Here is a 20901-nt window from a genome sequence, read left to right on the forward strand (position 1 = left end):
AATTAACCGAATATCAAATTATTACTCCAAGTTTTTCAAGATCAATTTTAAACCTTACTAAATGTGTAAAATTGTGATTTGTACTTAAACTATTTTTGAAACAATTTTCACAAAGTATTTTGAACCAAAAACAAGCCTTAAATCAATTATTCAAAGGCATGTACCGATGCATCAGTCCATGCATCGATGCATCGATGAATTAATTGAGCATCGAATGCATTCCATGCACCGATGCACTCTCCATGCATCGATGCACTCTGAATATTTTCAAAACATCGAATGCATTTGATGCATCGATGCACAAGCCATGCATCGATGCACCAGGCTATTTTTCAAACATCGAATACATTTCATGCATCGATGCACACTTGGTGCACCGATGCATCAAGTGTTCCAACGGTCAAAATATTTGAATTTTACACGAATGCACCGATGCATCCTTGATCATGCATTGATACATGAGACGCTCCACCTAGAAAAATTAATTGTTTTCACACTTAAACGGCTCTATTGACTCCACTAATTATCACCAACGTTCAGAAGTGATTCAAGGTGTATTTAAACAAGTTCTGAAGCCCTTGATCAACAAGAAATCATAGAGAAACAAGAGAGAAAGCATCAAACACCAAATTTGTGCAAATCAAGCCAATTTTCCTTTCAATATTCATTTTGCTTTCAAGAACACCATTTGTGCTCATTTGTAATTATCTTTGAGTGTTCTTTTCTTGTTCTAGAATTGTGCAAACATTTTACCTTGTGAGGTTTTCTTGTAAGTTTGCAAATTTGTAATCTTCTCTTTGGGAAAAAGAGTGTTCTCAAGAGTTGGGGTATACTCTTGAGGGATTTTGTAAGGTTATCTCTTTGGCCTCAAAAGAAAGAACAAATTAGTGAATTTGTTGGAAAATCCTTAGTGTGGATAGCTAAGGTAGTGGACGTAGACTTTGTTTGAGAAAGTTGAACCACTGTAAATCGCTGTGCAATTACTTTCAATTTTTCTGCAAAAGCTTCCACGAAATTTTTAATTGCCAATTTACCCCCCTCTTGGCCGATTCCGTCGATCGATTAACTCAACAATTGGTATCAGAGCCTCACTCATTTGAAGGTTTAATCGCCTCTTGAGTCGATTCGGGAAGAGTTACATCGATTACCAAGTTATCAATGGCCTCCACTTCAAATTACGACTCCGGTCTTGATTCGATGCCCGTCAACAAGTCTCCTTTCTTCAATAGAGCTAATTACGCCTATTGGAAGAATAGAATGATGTACTTCATTCAAGCAAGTGACATGGGAGCATGGAATTCCGTAGAAGAAGGATACATCAAGCCTATCACTCATCCAAGGTTGTGGAGTGAAGGAGAGACAAGAATGTTCCAGCTCAACTCCAAAGCCATCCATATTATTTTTTGTGCTCTTGGACCAGATGAATACGGAAGAGTTTCATCGTGTACAACCGCCAAAGAAATATGGGACAAGCTTCAAGTCACACATGAAGGTACAGATGAGGTAAAGAAATCAAAAATTAGTATTCTAATGCATAGCTATGAAAATTTCAGGATGAAACCAAATGAATATATCAAAGCTATGACGGATAGATTTTCAACGATTGTCAATGGTCTAAATCATATGGAGAGATCATCTCAAATGAAAAGCTTGTGAGGAATTTAGTCTACTCCATCCCAAAATCATGGCAATCAAAGAAGACATCAATCATCAAGTCTAAGGACCTATCGTCCTTAACTCTTGAAAACTTATCGGTTCACTCCTCACTCATGAGATGATGCTTGAAGATGAGGTGGACCTTGATAAAGTTGAAGAGACACCAAAGGAAAATGAGAAGAAGAAAAATATAGGAGTTGCTCTCAAATCCACAAAAGATGAGAGTGATTCTAATAATGATGATGATGACGAGGAAATGGCATTGTTTGCCAAACGGTTCAGAAAAATGATGAGACCTTACTAAGGAAGAAAATTCAAACGAAACGAAGGCCTCAAAAATGAACCAAAAGAGAAGGACCCAATCATTTGCTATGAATGCAAAAAACCAGGGCATGTCAAATATGATTGCCCACAATTGAAGAAAAAGGGTCAATCAAAGAATAAGCACAAGGCTCATGTGGCTACATGGAGCGATGAAGAAAGTTCCGATGAAGAGGAACAAGAAGTAGCAAACTTGTGCTTGATGGCATTCGGGGAAGATTCTAAGGTAACCTCTAACTCATCCGATTTTGATAATTTATCTTATGATGAGTTATTTGAGGAGTACAATGTGTTGGCTTCGGATTATGAGAAATTGTTTTTAAAATATAAAAATGATGTTTCAAAATTAAAAATTGAAAACAAACTCATATCCAAAACCAACAACGATCTTGAAAGTAAAATCAAAGATTTGCAAATCAAACTAGAAGAGTTTGAAAAGAAAAATTTAGATTTGCAAAATTTACTTTCAAAGATCAATGGTGATCATCAAAAGAAAATTGATGATCTTAAAACTTCTTTTGATAAAATTGGAACAAAACATTTTGAAAAAGGTGGAAATTCAAAATCCAACTTTGTTAGAAAAAGTTTTAGAAACTACAATCATAGAGGTCCCCAAAGAACCTCTAATGGAAAAATCATTAGAAGTATGTGGGTTCCTAAAGAACTCATTACTACTAAAGATAAAAATATCCTACACAAATGGATACATAAGGGGACTAGGAATTTGGAAACTAATGAATATGGACCCAAAAGAATTTGGGTACCAAAAATCAAAAATTAATCTATGTTTGTAGGGAAAGGAGCATTGCTACAAGGCACGAGAAACAAATTCAAATTCATGGTACCTTGATAGTGGATGCTCAAGACATATGACCGGAGACAAAAGCCGGTTCATTGAGCTTAACGCCAAAAATGGAGGAGAAGTGACTTTTGGAGATAATTCAAAAGGTCATATTAAAGGTATTTGTACTATAGGTAATACCTCTTCCATACAAATTAAAAATGTTTTGTATGTGAATGGATTAAAGCATAATCTTTTGAGTATTAGTCAATTGTGTGACAAAGGATTCAATGTCTTATTTGAAATTAATGGTTGTAAAGTCATTGACATTGCATCTAATCAGATTATGCTTGTTGGTCATAGAATAGGAAACATTTACATGGTGCATTTAGATTCTATTGATATGACTAATTTATGCCTAGTTGCTACGGATGAGCATGATAGTTGGTTATGGCATAGGAGACTAGGTCATGCTAGTATGAGTGTTTTGCAACGGTTAATTCAAGGAGACTTAGTAAGAGGGTTGTCTAAGCTTAAATTTGATAATGATAAAATCTGTGATGCTTGTGCTAAAGGAAAACAAAAACGAGTTTCTTTTAAATCTATTAATGATGTATCAACTAGTAGAGTATTACAATTGATCCATTTAGATCGTTTTGGGCCAACTAGAACTACTAGCTTGGGAGGAAAACAATATGCATTTGTCTTGGTAGATGACTATTCTAGATACACTTGGGTTCTATTCTTAAGTACTAAAGATGAAGCATTAGAAAATTTCATCACATTTTCAAAAATAATCCAAAAATGAAAAAGGTTACTCTATCACTAGTGTTAGAAGTGATCATGGAACTGAATTTGAAAATCTTGGATTTATTGAATTTTGTAATTCTAATGGTATTAGCCATAATTTTTCAGCACCTAGAACCCCTCAACAAAATGGAGTTGTTGAGAGGAAAAATCGAACTTTAGAAGAAATGGCTAGAACCATGCTTTTTGAAAATAATTTGCCAAAATATTTTTGGGCGGAAGCCACAAATATCGCTTGTTATGTTGTAAATCGAGTAATGATTAGGCCAATTTTTAAAGAAAACTCCATATGAAATTCTCAAAAATAAAAAGCCTAACATTAGCTATTTTTATCCTTTTGGATGTAAATGTTTTGTTTTAAACAACGGTAAAGAAAACCTTGGCAAATTTGATGCTAAAAGTGATGAAGGAATTTTTCTGGGTTATTCCTTAAATTCTAAAGCTTATCGTGTATTTAATAAAAGAACTTTAGTTGTAGAAGAGTCTATACATGTTGTTTTCGATGATAATCCCCTTCCGAGGAAGGATTCTTCTGTTAATGATGATGTAGGTATTGTACAAGCAAATGACGTTAGACATGACGTTGGAGAATCATCATCAAAGGAAGAAACAAAAGATGAGGAAACTCATGATCCCCTCGAGAATCCAACCAGTGAAGAAAGGGAAGTATCTTTTCCAAGAGAGTACAACTATGTCAAGGATGGTGAAATTATAGGTGATCCATCAAAAGGGGTAACTACTCGATCTTCTCTTAGAAATATCTGTAATTATGTTGCATTTATTTCATGCATAGTGCCTAAGAACATCAAAGAAGCATTAAAAGATGAACATTGGATTATGGCTATGTAAGAAGAATTAAATCAATTTGAGAGAAGTAAAGTATGAACATTAGTTGAAAGGCCTAGTAATAAATCTACTGTAGGTACTATATGGGTTTTTAGAAATAAACTTGATGAAAGTGGTAATATAGTGAGGAACAAGGCTAGACTTGTTGATCAAGGCTATACTCAAGAAGAGGGCATAGACTATGATGAAACATACGCTCCCGTAGCTAGGATGGAAGCAATTAGAATGTTATTAGCATTTGCATGTTTCAATGAATTTAAATTATATCAAATGGATGTTAAAAGTGCATTTTTAAATGGTTTTATAAAAGAAGAAGTGTACGTGGAACAACCTCCAGGTTTTGAAGATTCAAATTTTCCGGATCATGTTTTAAAATTGACAAAAGCTCTTTATGGTTTAAAACAAGCTCCTAGAGCTTGGTATGAAAGATTGTCAAATTTTTTAATTGAAAAAGGTTTTTCAAAAGGAAAGGTTGACACTACATTGTTTTTAAAGAGAAAAGGTAAAGATTTATTAGTAGTTCAAATTTATGTTGATGATATAATATTTGGTTCTACTAATGATGTTCTTTGCCAAGAATTTTCTAAGCTAATGCAAAGTGAGTTTGAGATGAGCATGATGGGGGAGCTCTCATTTTTCTTGGGACTCCAAATCAAGCAAAGAAAAGATGGCATCTTCATTAATAAAGCTAAGTACGTCAAAGATATGCTCAAGAAGTTTGGACTGGAAAATGGGAAACCTCTTGACACTCCAATGAGCTCTTCTACAAAGCTTGACTTAGATGAAGGAGGTAAATGTGTGGATGTTAAATTATATAGATCCATGATTGGCTCATTGCTTTATCTAACCGCAAGTAGACCGGATATTATGTTTAGTGTTTGCTTGTGTGCTAGGTTTCAATCATGTCCTAAAGAATCACATTTACTAGCCGTTAAGAGGATCTTTAGATACCTTAAGGACTCTCCTAGTATAGGTCTTTGGTATCCTAGAGACTCTAGTTTTAGCTTGCATGCCTTTTCTGATGCGGATTATGGAGGATGCAAATTAGATAGGAAAAACACCTCCGGTACTTGCCAATTCCTTGGAAATATGCTGATTTCTTGGTTTTCAAAGAAACAAAATTGTGTTGCATTATCTACCACTGAAGCGGAATACATTTCAGCAGGTAGTTGTTGTGCACAAGTTTTATGGATGAAACAACAACTTTTTGATTATGGAATTGAAGTAGGTACCATTCCTATCAAGTGTGACAATACTAGTGTTATTTGTCTCACTAAAAATCCCATCCAACACTCTAGAACTAAGCACATTGAAATAAGACATCACTTCATTAGAGACCATGTCACTAAGGAAGATGTAGTTCTAGAATATGTTGATACTTTGCATCAATTAGCAGATATCTTTACAAAACCCTTAGACAATGAAAGATTTTGGACACTTAGGAGAGAATTAGGTTTAACTGACCTATCTTCACTTAGTGTTTAAAATAATTTTAGCACTTTTAAGAATAAATGAAAAATGCTTATAAATAATAATTTTTGATTGCATTCTTGCTATTAGTTAGGGGGAGTTTGTGATTCTTAGTGAAAAATAATTTTATGTTCAAATAAAGTTTAAAGATTAATTTGATTGATTGAACATAATTAATTTTTGGTATATGAGTTGCCATTACCATTAGAGCCAAATTATTTAGCATTTTAAGTGTTTAAAACGGATTTTTGACATTTTTGTGCTTCATGCACCGATGCATTTAACAATGCATCGATGCATCCTTGAATATGCATCGATGCATAAGACCATGCACCGATGCATCTGTCGGGTTTTAGGCTTAAAATCTTCATCTTCTTCATTTTTCTCAAAACCTAAAACACTAAACACACGGCCGTTCGTCCCCCTCTCCCTCAAATCTCTATTTTTGCTCAAAATCTTCGGGAAAACATTGGATTCTTCAAGTCTTTCATCCTACAAACCTGCTACAATCATTAAATCGCACAAAACATCTCCACATTCCCCTCAATCCGAATTTTTCAAGGTATTTTTTACAAAAACTCTATTTTATTAATTTTTGAACTTAGGAATAGTTTAGATTAGTTATAGTTTAAAATAATTATCGGGCATTGGTTATATGATGATTCTAAACTAGTTTCTACAACGAATTTCATCAAAAACGCATAATTTTTCAAAATTATTTGGAATTTTCTAATTAAAAAAAATTATTATTATTATTTCGAAAGTTAATGATACTTTTGATTCAATTATGTTAGTTTCATGAAAACTATGCGTATTATGATATTAATTTTAAATAGTTTTTCAAAACTTTGCCCATTAGGACTTTGTTAAAGAATCTTGAATTATTGAGGACTCATTTGAGTTTTGGGATTAATTGTTGTGCATACATGTGTTTTAAAATTGCAGGTGATATTCATTTTCAAATTTCCCTTACCATGTCAAATCCTAAACGCCCTAGGTCATCCTCTAGTCGGTCTCACCAAAACCGTCCTCCCGTTCCTCAACATCCTAATCCTGTTCCTCTTCAACCTAATCCTGATCCTCAAGCTCCTAATGGCTTATTGAGTGTTTGTTTCAATATGCCAGAGCGTCGTAGAAACGAACTTTATAATAGATACATTGAGTCTTTCCAATCCTATCGAATTCGGGAAGAACGTATTCCCTCGCTTCAAGCCATGAACAAAATTGAATTTGAATACATCCCGACTCTTAGAAGGTGGAAGTTTGATAAACTCTTTTCTCTTCAACCCATCATTTTTCATCAACTTGTCCGTATTTTTTATTCAAATGCGGTATGCATTCAAAATGAAACCCAATGTGGAACCATCGGTATTAGATCCTACCTTTTAGGACAATACATTGTGGTTGATTCCGCAACCATTGCTACTCATTTCAGATTAGATGATAATGGTGCTTTTGATGAAAAAGAGAATGTGAATTATCCCTATATCCCTTATGTGAGTGTCAGTTCTCTTCGAACTCATCACGACCGTTTTCTTCACTTCATTATTTCTTGGTGGTTTAGACCATTGGCTGGTCGTTACTCCACTCTTCGTAATAGGGATTTGTGGTGGATGTACTGCATTAAAAATAAAATCAAAATAAATCTTCCACAAATTATATTCAGCCAATTAGTAGACATCATTAATATTGTCCCTTCCAAACATGTTGAAACCTTAGCCTACGGTTGTCTACTTAGTAACCTGTTTATCAAACTTGGTTTAAACGTTTCTCTCGACACTCCTATCCCTCTCCAAAATAAAATCAACCTCACATCTTTGAAGAAAGCAGATTGGATTCAGGATGAGCGAACCGGTCTTTGGGTCTTTCGACCCAATAAGCCAACTCCGGGAGCTAGTTCTTCTCGAGCTGCTCCTAGTTCTTCTCGTGCTCCTCCTCCTCCTTCAGCTCCTGATGCTGATGATGATCTAGAGCTTCAAAGGCTTATGAGAGATATTGACGAGGAAGTACCAGCTCGGCAAGATGATCAAACGCCACCTTATTTTCGATCTTTTCTAGAGTCGTTTGATCTACGTTTTGCCTCCATTGAGTCTACGATTTCTGAGTTTCAGAGGGAGATGCGTGATCATATGGATGCTCTGACTCTTGAAGTTTGAGCTCATTATCCTCCTCCTCCCGATCCTCCGATGGTGTAGACTTGCTTGTCATGTTTTCTTGTTTTTAAAACTTGGATTGATTTTGATTTTTTGTGCTTTGTTTGGTACTTTGAACTTGATTAGTTGTTGGATGTTTGTTTGAGGATGCTTGAACTTATTATATATATTTGGTTTGACATTTTAACGCTTTCTGTTTATTAATTTTGCATCATTAGAAATTTATGACCAAATTATACCATTTCACATTTTATTATGAATATTGTTTATGAAAACTAATGGCTAATCTCTCTTTTGATTGTGATCTTAGCAGCCTATTATTAATAAATCAATTGGCTAATGTTTTTCAAAATTATTGTTTAAAATGTTTTAATAGAGTCTTTTTGATTTAACAAAAAGGGGGAGAAAATTTAAGATGTGCTATAGTAAGGGGTATAGTAAGGGGGAGTAAGTTTTTCAAAATCGATTTCCAAAATAATTTCTTAAACAAATCTTAAAATTACTCAAATGTTTTGTTATATCAAAAAAGGGGGAGATTGTTGAAAACATTTTTGATATTTCGATATAACAAATTAAGTTAAATGAATTTTAAGATTTTACAAATGATTTTACAATTTTATATTCGATTCAATTAACCGAATATCAAATTATTACTCCAAGTTTTTCAAGATCAATTTTAAACCTTACTAAATGTGTAAAATTGTGATTTGTACTTAAACTATTTTTGAAACAATTTTCACAAAGTATTTTGAACCAAAAACAAGCCTTAAATCAATTATTCAAAGGCATGCACCGATGCATCAGTCCATGCATCGATGCATCGATGAATTAATTGAACATCGAATGCATTCCATGCATCGATGCACTCTCCATGCATCAATGCACTCTGAATATTTTCAAAACATCGAATGCATTTGATGCATCGATGCACAAGCCATGCATCGATGCACCAGGCTATTTTTCAAACATCGAATGCATTTCATGCATCGATGCACACTTGGTGCACCGATGCATCAAGTGTTCCAACGGTCAAAATATTTGAATTTTACACGAATGCACCGATGCATCCTTGATCATGCATCGATGCATGAGACGCTCCACCTAGAAAAATTAATTGTTTTCACACTTAAATGGCTCTATTGACTCCACTAATTATCACCAACGTTCAGAAATGATTCAAGGTGTATTTAAACAAGTTCTGAAGCCCTTGATCAACAAGAAATCATAGAGAAACAAGAGAGAAAGCATCAAACACCAAGTTTGTGCAAATCAAGCCAATTTTCCTTTCAATATTCATTTTGCTTTCAAGAACACCATTTGTGCTCATTTGTAATTATCTTTGAGTGTTCTTTTCTTGTTCTAGAATTGTGCAAACATCTTACCTTGTGAGGTTTTCTTGTAAGTTTGCAAATTTGTAATCTTCTCTTTGGGAAAAAGAGTGTTCTCAAGAGTTGGGGTATACTCTTGAGGGATTTTGTAAGGTTATCTCTTTGGCCTCAAAAGAAAGAACAAATTAGTGAATTTGTTGGAAAATCCTTAGTGTGGATAGCTAAGGTAGTGGACGTAGACTTTGTTTGAGAAAGTCGAACCACTGTAAATCGCTGTGCAATTACTTTCAATTTTTCTGCAAAATCTTCCATGAAATTTTTAATTGCCAATTCACCCCCTCTTGGCCGATTCCGTCGATCGATTAACTCAACACCTTCGATGTTTAATCTTAAGGGGGTGCATCGATGCACTAACTGTGCATCGGTACACTCAAGGCATTCGATGTTTCTTCTTTAAAGAGTGCATCGGTACACATTGAATGTGCATCGATACACTTTGCCCATAATTTGTATTTTACGCCTGAAAATCATCAACTCTTCATTCAATTCTTCTATTTTAAGCCCTATCATATCATTAAACTCAACTACCATTACTTAAACCAACTTGTATTCATATAAACCATCTCGATCTTTTATATCTCATCATGATTCTTAAAATTAAGAATCTTACTAAACTTTCAACTTTGTTATTAATCCTTTCTAATCTCTTATTCTTGGTGATGACAAGTCAAATTCCTTCTCAAATTTCACTTATTAACTATTTTCTAGAAAAAATTAATAATTAATCTCATTTTCTTTAATCTCTTCTATATCTTTCATCTTGTTGTTTTAGAAAAAATTAAGATTTCCTTAAGCTTAATTATCATCTAATGATCATAACCCAACCTTAAAATCAACAATTAATCAACAAACAAAGAAACTCACCTTAGAGCTCGGAGATACGGGAGGAGGAAGAAGAAGAAAGAAAACTCTAGAGAATTCTCTCATTTCCCACGTGGTTCCCTTGTCTTATAAAAGGAATATAAAAAATTTCCTTATCAAATGACCATTTTGCCCTTTAATTCCTTTAATAATTACTAACAACTTTTAGGAAATATTTCCAGATAAATCATTGAATTATTCAATTATTTTACTTTAATCACCAAATTCTGAAATATTTCAATTTGTTCACTAATCCAGTATTGAGGATGTTACAGGATTAGTGACTAAATTATAAGACTTCAAAATTTGGTGATTAAAGTAGAATAATTGAATAGTTTGATGGCTTATTTGAAAATATTTCTTGAAGGGTTGTTAGTAATTATCAAAGGAATTAAAGGGCAAAATGGTCATTTGACAAGAAATATATTTTCCCCATTGATAATAATGAATCACGTGGGGGGGGGGGAAGAGAGTTATCTGGAAACTCTATTCTTCTTCTTGTTTTCTTCTTCCCCGTGTGCCCAAGCTCAAGCCAAGCAAAGGTGAGTTGTCTGATTATTTGTTGATTTAAAGTTTGCATTTTGATCATTAGATGATAACTAAGCTAAAGGAAAGCTTAAGTTATCTTAAAATCAAAAGATAAAATAGTTAAGGAAGATTAAAGATTTGGAGTTCTCGAGTGAAATCTTGAAATAGAGTTTATAATAAGAATTGAAAGTTGGATTTGACTTGTCATCAACCTAATTAAAGAATATGGAGTATTAGAATTGGATTTAAAACATGTTAAAAATTGGGTATGATTCTTGAAGTTCATAAAGAGGAGAGGATATTAAGGTTAAAGATGAAATAAATGGATGTAAATGAGTTTAAGCATGTAAATGTAAGTTAAGAATATGAAATGGGATGAAATATGAAACATTTGAGTTGAATTAAGTGAATTTTGGGCTGAAAAAGCCTGTTTTGCGCAGAGTGTATCGGAACCCTATGTATATGTACCGATACCCTCTTGAAAGAAAATCACATAATGAAATAAGGGTACCGATACCTTAAGGAGGGTATCGATTCACCCCTAAAGGAAAAAGTGAATTTTGGTTCATTAAATTAGCCTAAGTTATTAACATCAAGTTATAAGGTTTAGGCTTTTGAAAATCGTATCGGAAATTATGTTATGTAGATATTGAGACTAAACAAGTTTCGGAACAATTGAAGAATTATAATCAATTCAAATCAAGTGAGGCTAAGGTGAGTGCGACTTAATTTGTACTTATATTATTGAATAAACATTGGCTTACGACGAGCAAGTGACGAAGTTACTATGGTAAGAAGTGACTCCTAAAATGTTATTGTATGTGACATAATTTACATGATTACATGTATATGTGATATGTTTGACATGTTATTTTATGTGTTGTGTGATATATATATGAACATAAGTAAACAAGACATGACATATGTGCTTACATAAAAACATGAGGCTATATGATATGATCTATGTGATTACATACAAAGTGATATGAACTATATGACATATGAATGTGAAATAAGCCATGTGATAAAGACATAGAGAATGAAATGAATACGTGTTAATGAGATATGAGAATATACGAGAAAGTCTTATGATATAAGATCAATAATTAAACGTACATGTGATACGTGACAGGAAAGAAGATATATATGTTTATAAGAGAAATGATATGAATAAGTGATGTGAATATATGAACTGTTATAAATGATAATGCCCATGTTATATGATATGAGAGCTACGGGTATAGTTGGCATGCCAAGGGTTGAGGGTTACCTATGTTATTCGGGACATATGGACTGTTTACCTATGTTATTCGGGACATATGGACTGATTACCTAGGTTCTTCAGAATCTATGGACTGGTCCTTCGGGACATTTATACGAGCTGTGGTGACATCATAATTGTGCACAACCTCAATGTACTCACATACCTTAAGTTCTCAGAAGTGTACATAGGCTTTAAAGAGAGTAAATAAATCAATTGATATGATATTATGTGTGCTCTGTTGTGAGATGATATATGTGTTCCATGGTATGTATAGATGTTCGCTATTTGTGAGTACTATATATGGGTGCATAAATATGTGCAAGTATACACAATCAAAAAAGTAATACAGTGATGAGTGAGTAGCGTCTCCACAGGGATTGGAGGAAATTGATAAGTTCAATAAAAGCCCTTTACTTTATCACCTAAGTAAAGTTAGTGATGTTATTTGCAAATGAAAATGATGTGGCAAAATGAATGGATGTTGTGGAAATTGTCTGATGGTGATATGGTAGTAAATTGAGATGTTATGGCAAATTGAATTGTGCTGAGTGCAATCAAATGAAAATGTAAAGGAAAAATAAATTGTAAATATTGGATTTGCTTAAAAGGACTTTAGACTCTTTATATGACAAGCTACTATGCGAATGAGTGATAGGAGTTACTTAGGAAATTTAAGTCTACTTCTCAGAATGGTTTTACTTCTATGCCTTCTCTGCCCGACAGAGTTTACTAAGGGTGCCCTATGCTATCTCTAGTAAGGGACTCGACAGATTGAAGATGCAATGGCAAAACTGATTGGCGTTAGCTACTGCAAGGATCCTATTGGTCCAGATAACAGGATATGACTCGGTAATACCTTTTTACGGTAGCATTAACATCTAACCTATCGCTCATACACAACAAGTTAGGCAGACACCGAATCCTTAGTGTCTAGCTCGAAAGCTCCATGTGATTTTCGCCCAAGTCCAAGCCTTGTGGATGGAAACTGATAATCATTGGTGGCAATCCTATCCAGAATGTCAAATGCATCTGCTGGTGATTTGTCAAGTAAGGTCCCATTTGCCGAGGCATCTAGCATCATCCTCGTGGATGCATTAACTCCATTGTAGAACTTCACCACTTGCGTCCAATCTTGAAAACCATGATTCAAACATTTGTGAAGCAATCATTTGTATCGATCCCATCACTCATACATCGACTCGTCATCAGCTTGACGAAAAGAAGCAATGTCGTTCCTCAGTTGGGTGTTCATGTTCGGAGGATTATACCGCAGTAAACTTTTTTTGCACAGATCAGTCAACGACTCCATTGAACCCGCTGGAATGTCACTCAACCAAGCTCTTTTATGGTCACGCAGGGAATATGGAAATAGCTTTAATTTCAGAACATCTTCATGCACTCCTTGTTGGCGAAAAAAATCGCACACCTCTAAGAAGTTACGAATATGTTGCCTGGCATCTTCATTTAGCGTGCCCTCGAAGTGCCCTATGGAATTCAACATATTGAACATGACAGGTTTGAGCTCGAAGTGGGCTGCCTGAATTTCTGGTGCCACTATTCCAGGATTTAAGTCATCTAAGAATGGGTTTAAGTGATCACAAATGGCACGAGGTCGGGCTACATTCCTAGCATTTAGATTTACCTCAGCATTCTGATCTTCCTCATGACTAATGCCTTGATTTCTGATTTAAAACATTTTTACATGTTGAGCACGTCTTCTTTGCATAAAAAACCTCTCGATCTCAGGTTCAACAGGTTCTAATGGCTCGTTCGAATGTCTTCTGGTCATACACCGCGAAAAACCTAAAATATATAAAGAAAATAAAAAGTAAAGCTATCTAAAAAAAGAAAAAGAAAAAGTAAAATAAAAATGCTTTGACAAAATAAATTAATTCCAGTTGCCAATCTCCGGCAACAGCGCCAAAAACTTGTCCGCTATTTGTGAGTACTATATATGGGTACGGAAATATGTGCAAGTATACACAATCGAACAAATAATACAGTGATGAGTGAGTATCGTCTCCATAGGGATTGGAGGAAATTGATAAGTTCAATCAAAGCACTTTACTATGTCACCTAAGTAAAGTTAGTGATGTTATTTGCAAATGAAAATACTGTGGCAAAATAAATGGGTGTTGTGGAAATTGTCAGATGGTGATATGGTAGTAAATTGAGATGTTATGGCAAATTGAATTATGCTGAGTGAAATCAAATGAAAATGTAAAGGCAAAATAAATTGTAAATATTGGATTTGCTTATAAGGACTTTAGACTCCTCACACGACAAACTATTATGGGAATGAGTGATAGGAGTTACTTAGGAAATTTAAGTCTACTTCTCAGAATGGTCTTATTTCTATGCCTTCTCTGCCCGAAAGAGTTTACTAAGGGTGCCCTATGCTATCTCTAGTAAGGGACTCGACAGATTGAAGATGTCTTGGCAAAACCGATTGGTATTAGCTACTGCAGGGATCCTATTGGTCCAGATAACAGGATATATCTCGGCAATACCTTTTTAGGGCAGCATTAACATCTAACTCATCGCTCATACACAACTCCTTTTAGTCGAATGAAATCATAGCCTTATCTCTAAGGTGGATTAGGCATAGTTACTATCTAGAACCCCTTGCTTATGTGGTTCCTCCCTAGTTTCTTTCGAACACTAAGAATGTGCTACCTAGACATTCTCTCAAACACTAAGTAATCTCCTAAGGAACGACTACTCTTGTAGCTCCTACAACCTTAAGGCGCTAAGCTTCATAAACAAAACAGAATATAACATAGAAAAATAACCATTCATTAAAGCAAAACTTAAAAATCCAAAATAAACGCCTAGAACGCCACTCCCTCTATCTTGTCAACGGAGGAATGCCACGACAAAAGTGATTGACGGAAAAAGGAAATACCTTTTTCTCTGAATTTTTAGCTCTTGGCGACTGGTCAAAAAGTTCAAAAGTCCCCCCAAAAAGTCAGGCTTCATCTCTTACTTATAGGGAAGAATGAACCTAGGGTTTTATATTAAAATTACACTAGTACCCTAAAGTTAATTCCTTTTATGTGAGAGTAGGTGCAAAGATGGTAATTGGCCTCTCCTTTATGGCTGATTGCAGAAATCACGCATAGTCAATGACAGCTGGCTCTTACTAAAAATATATTTTTTGACTTTTTCTGCCCAAAAATGTCATCCGAGTTGTCGCGACAATCGTATTTTGCTCAGTAGTCTCATCATGTAATGGCAATTCCCTTTTGCTTATCCTTGCCCTAAAATCCTACACATCATCAAACAAAACACCTTCCCCATAAAGCAACACTGATTACAAAATAAAATGCAGCGGCAAACAAAATTCCACCACATGCAACTATATGCTACTAAATGCATCTATATGATCCTAAATGGGCTTTTAGACAGTCAATAACTTAAGTGAAAAGGTCTCAAATATGACCTTTTTACAGAGTTATCATACCCCAAACTTAAGCTATTGCTTGTCCTCAAGTAATGGATAACATTAAGCAAAATAAAAATATCATGGCAAGTTCAGAAAAAGAATAGTTGCATGGGATAAAATTTCAGCCCTCAATACACTTGGCTTTAACATGCTAGACTAGTTTGAGAAATCAAGTACCATCCCCTAGGGCAAGATTTTTTGTATGGGTGTGTGCGCATTTGTATCTAGTCCATACTTAACAAACCTAAAAATTTTCTAAGCAAGTTTTCTTGTTTTGCCACGACATTTACAATTTTTACTCCCACATTGTTTTCTTTTCCTTTTTTAACACTGCTATGAGGGGAGTCAGCCCATCACACCTACAATCTCACACTCTAGGTAAAGAGAGAATATCTTCTACCCCCGAGCTAGTCAAGTAGAGTCATCCCGTGACCACTTTCATTCACTCATATACCATAGTTGTCATTTATTTAAATGCAGTTTCCAGGCAATGTCATGGCATAGCGGAGTGTCCCTCTACAGATATGCCGAAGCATTTATTCATACTTTTATTTTTTTCTTTTTTTTACAAAGTGGGGTTTTCATCGTTTATGCCAAGACATGCAAGAGATCTCTTATAAAAAAATTTCTAAGTTCCTTAAGCATGAAAAACATACAATCGTGTATTCAAAGGTTTCAAAGAAGCAAATCAAAGAAGCAAGTCCTAGAGTTGGTTCTATCATCCTCAACAGTCATGTACATTCAATCCTAGCCATCAAGAATTCATCATCATCGGGCATCCTTAATTTATTCCAGAAAACCAATTCAACCACTTACTAATGTCATGGCATATTCATTCTACTAATACTATCATGCAATGATTTAAGAACCCTACCTCCCCCAAACTTGAGAGAAGCATTGTCCTCAATGCTAAATAAAAACTAAGGAAAATCTAAACTATATGCAATGAAATTCAATGCAATGCAAGGTACCTTGACTTCATGCTTGTGGTGGTGCGACGGTCGTGCGACATGTGCGCTTTTGTAATTGTATGGGGCTGGAATGTTCAAAATATGATTGTGATACGGTTGAAATATGGATGGACCCTAACCTTGCAAAGAAAAATAAAATAGTAAAATAAAAGAAAACTGAATAAAAACAGTAAGTAAATAAACATTTATTTATGCACAAGAGTAAATCCAAAATGTAACGACATCTTAAGATGTTTGGCCAGTTTCGACATCATGCAAGAGGAGTGCATATTTGTCACGCATGGGTGGAGCTCATTGGTAAACCTTCAGGCGCTGGCCATTGATTTTAAAGATGGACCCATCGTCCATGTTCTTGATATCAACAGTGCTATACAGGTAAACATGGTGGACTTCGAATGGTCTCGACCATCGTGATTTTAATTTGCCAGGGAAGAGTTTGAGGCTAGAGTTAAACAAGAGAACTTTCTGGCCCACATGAAAATGTCATGGCAAAAGCATTTTGTCATGCCACTTCTTGGTTTTTTTCTTTGTAGAGCTTGGCATTTTCATATGCTTGTGCTTGAAACTCTTCCATTTCGTTCAGATCGAGCAACCTTTTTTCCCCAGCTAGTTGCGCGTCAAAGTTTAGTTTCTTGATTGCCCATTATGCCTTGTGTTCTAGCTCAACTGGTAGTTGGCAGGCTTTTCCATATACCATCTTGAAGGGTGACATTCCCAAAGGTGTCTTGAATGCCGTTCGGTAAGCCCAGAGTGCTTCGTCCAGTTTTGGGGACCAGTCTTTGCTTCGAGGGTTCACCTCCTTCTCTAAGATTTTCTTGATTTCACGGTTGGGCACTTCAGTTTGCCCATTAGTTTGTGGGTGATATGTCGTGACAATTTTATGTCACACTCCATATTTTTGTAATGCCTTGGCAATTAGCTTGTTATTAAAGTGAGTGCCCTCATCACTGATGATGGCTCTTGGTGCTCCAAATCGAGTAAAGATGTTCTTATGAAGGAACTTGAGCACCGTCTTAGAGTCATTCCTCGGTGTGGCAATCGCTTCAACCCACTTAGATACATAGTCCACCGCAAGCAAGATGTATAAATATCCAAAAGAATATGGGAATGGTCCCATGAAATCAATGCCCCAAACATCAAAGAGCTCTATTTCCAAAATATTTTGCAGTGACATTTCGTATCGTCTGGAAATGTTCCCAGTGCGCTGGCATATGTCGCATGCTTTGCAAAACTCGTGGGCATCCTTAAACAATGATGGCCAGTAGAAACCTGATTGAAGGACCTTTACAGCAGTCCTCGCACCTCCAAAATGCCCTCCATAGGATGCTATGTGGTAATGGTGTAAGACGTCTCGTTGCTCCTCTTCGGGGACACACCATCGAATCATTTGATCGGCACATTGTTTAAACAAGTACGACTCGTCCCAAAAATAGAACTTGGCATTATGCAGAAACTTCTTCTTGCCCTAGCTATTAAATTCATAAGGAAAAACACCACTAACAAGAAAATTAACAAGGTCAGCGTACCACAGAATTGTCGTGGCATATAAAATTTTCTCGTCAGGGAATTCTTATTTAATATAAAAAATGTCATGGCATTCTGAAATGTTTTCTACCCTAGATAGATGGTCTGCAACCTGGTTTTTAGTACCTTTCCTATGAATTACCTCTAAGTTGAACTCTTGCAGGAGTAATATCCATCTAATCAGTCTAGGCTTGGCATCTTTTTTGTTCACTGAGTATTTTATAGTTGAGTGATCAATGTGAACTATGACCTTGGTGCCTATCAAGTATGGCCTAAACTTGTCAAATGCAAATACCACGGCAAGTAATTCTTTCTCAGTGGTAGTATAATTCAATTGTGCCTCATTCAAGGTACGACTAGCATAATATATAACATGAAAAATTTTACCTCTACGTTGCCCAAGCACAGCTCCCATGGTAAAATCACTTGTATCACACATTAATTCGAATGGTGCCGTCCAATCTGGGGGAACCACGATCGGTACAGAGATAAGTCTTTACTTCAGCTCTTTGAATGTGCCATGACATTTCTGATCGAACACGAACGGTTGGTTCTGTTGAAGTAGGGTGCACAAGGGCTTGGATATTGTGGAGAAGTCCTTGATGAATCGTCTATAAAATTTAGCATGTCCAACGAAACATCGAATGCCCTTGACAGAAGTTGGTGGGGGTAGCTTCTCGATCACCTCGTTCTTGGCTTTGTCTACCTCAATGCCCTTCGCAGAAATTATATGGCCTAGAACAATGCCTTCAGTTACCATGAAATTCCATTTCTCTTAGTTCAGCATGATATCGGCTTCCTCGCATCGCTTCAGTACCTTTGCCAAATTGCCGAGGCATTTTTGAAAGTCGTCACCAAAACAGAAAAATCATCTCTAAAAATTTCCAGAAAATCCTCAACCATGTCTGAAAATATGGCTTGCATGCAGCGCTGAAAAGATGCTGGGGCATTACAGAGTCCAAAATGCATTCTTCGAAAAGTATAAGTGCTATAGGGTCACGTGATCGTTTTCTTCTTGTGGTCCTCCGGTACGATGGAAACATGATTATACCTCGAGTATCCATCCAAGAAACAATAAAATGCCTTGCCAGCAAGTCGATCCAGCATATGATTGATGAACGGTAAAGGGAAATGATCCTTCTTGGTGGCCTTGTTGAGCTTGCGGTAGTCCATGCAAATTCGCCACCCGGTGACTGTGCGTGTAGGTAGCAACTTGTTGTCTTCGCTTGCCACCACGGTCGTGCCTCCCTTCTTTGGAACACATTGGATATGACTCACCCAATAACTATCCGAAATGGGGTAAATCACTCCAGCGTCAATCCATTTGAGAATCTCTTTCATCACGACTTGCTTCATGATTGGATTTAATCTTCACTGCGGCTCTATGAATTTGCCATGACATTCTTCCAGTAGGATTTTGTGCATGCAGATAGTTGGACTTATTCCCTTCAGATCTGTCATCGTCCATCCTAACGCTCTCTTATGCTATGACAAAACACTTAACAAACTAGATTCTTGGTTAGGAGTAAGGGCAGAGGAAATAATCACAGGCAAAGTTTCATTACTACCCAGATAAGCATATTTAAGATGTTGTGGAAAATTCTTAAGTTCTAGGGTAGGAGCATACTGTAATAAGGGCTTAGGAGGAACAAACTCTTCAAAATCCAAAGGTTCAAAATGCGTACCCGGCCTAGCTTTGAGGAAGCTAGCCTGTTGTTCCTCAATAGAAAAATCATTAGGCTCTTCAGCCTTTATGTCTTCGAATAACCCCTCATCAGGTCCTAGCTGAATGAAATTGTCTTGGCAAAATTGATCTGCTTCTTTCGTGATTACTATATCCTCTTCTAAAATGCTTTGGCATTCTTCATAATCATCCATGTACTTGAGGGATCGGAAGACATTCACAGTGACATGTTGATCGGCCACTCTCATGTTCAGCTCACCCCTCTCGCAGTCGATGAGAATAAGACCGGTAGCTAGGAAGGGTCTCCCCAAGATGATGGGTGTTGTGGCATCGGCCTCACAGTCCAGAATCAGAAAGTCAATTGGAAAAACAAACTTGTCAACCAGCACGATGACATCTTTAATTCGCCCTTCAGGATGCACATGTGATCGATCAGCTAATTGCAAGATGACAGATATGGATCTCGTATTTTCTATCTCAAGCTTCACGAAAATTGACTTAGGCATCAAGTTCACGCTTGAGCCAAGGTCACATAATGCCTTCCCAATAAATTTGTCTCCTATCAAACATGGGATGATAAAACTGCCTGGATCATCTCTTTGGTGGCAACTTGCTTAATGAAGAGTAAAATTCTTTTGCCGTGGCAATTGTCTCGTACTTCTTAGTCTTTTTTTCTTGGTCACAATCTCCTTGAGGAACTTAGCATATATAGGCATTTGTTACATAGCTTCCAAAAAAGGAACATTGATTTGAAGTTGACTCAGAATGTCAACAAACTTTCTGAATTGAATATCCTCGTTATGCTTTTTCAGTCTTGCGGAAAAATATGTGAGGGTCTGGCTTCCTGTACTGATGGGGTGGGAACATAATTTGTCTTGGCATTTTTGTTTGCTCCCTCAGTCACTTTAATTGATGAACTCTCTTCCTTATCCTCTTCATCTGGTGCTTCTTCTAGCACTTCTTGATCAGCTTGTACAGTCTCAGGCGGTGAATTATCCTTCGATCTTCCCCCAAACTTGTATTCGACATTAATTCGTGTACCACTTCGTAGAGTTAGCACACTACAGTGCTCTTTTCCATGAGGTTCTTTGACTTCAGTGTCACTCGGCAGATGTCCTGGTCGTCGTTCTTGTAATATCGCGGTAATTTGACCAACCTGATTCTCCAATGTCCTCAGCGATGAACTGTGGCTCTGAAGCAGA

This window comes from Hibiscus syriacus, unplaced genomic scaffold (genome assembly GCF_006381635.1).
Source record: "Hibiscus syriacus cultivar Baekdansim isolate YM2019G1 unplaced genomic scaffold, ASM638163v2 tig00110388_pilon, whole genome shotgun sequence".
Lineage (NCBI taxonomy): Eukaryota > Viridiplantae > Streptophyta > Magnoliopsida > Malvales > Malvaceae > Hibiscus > Hibiscus syriacus.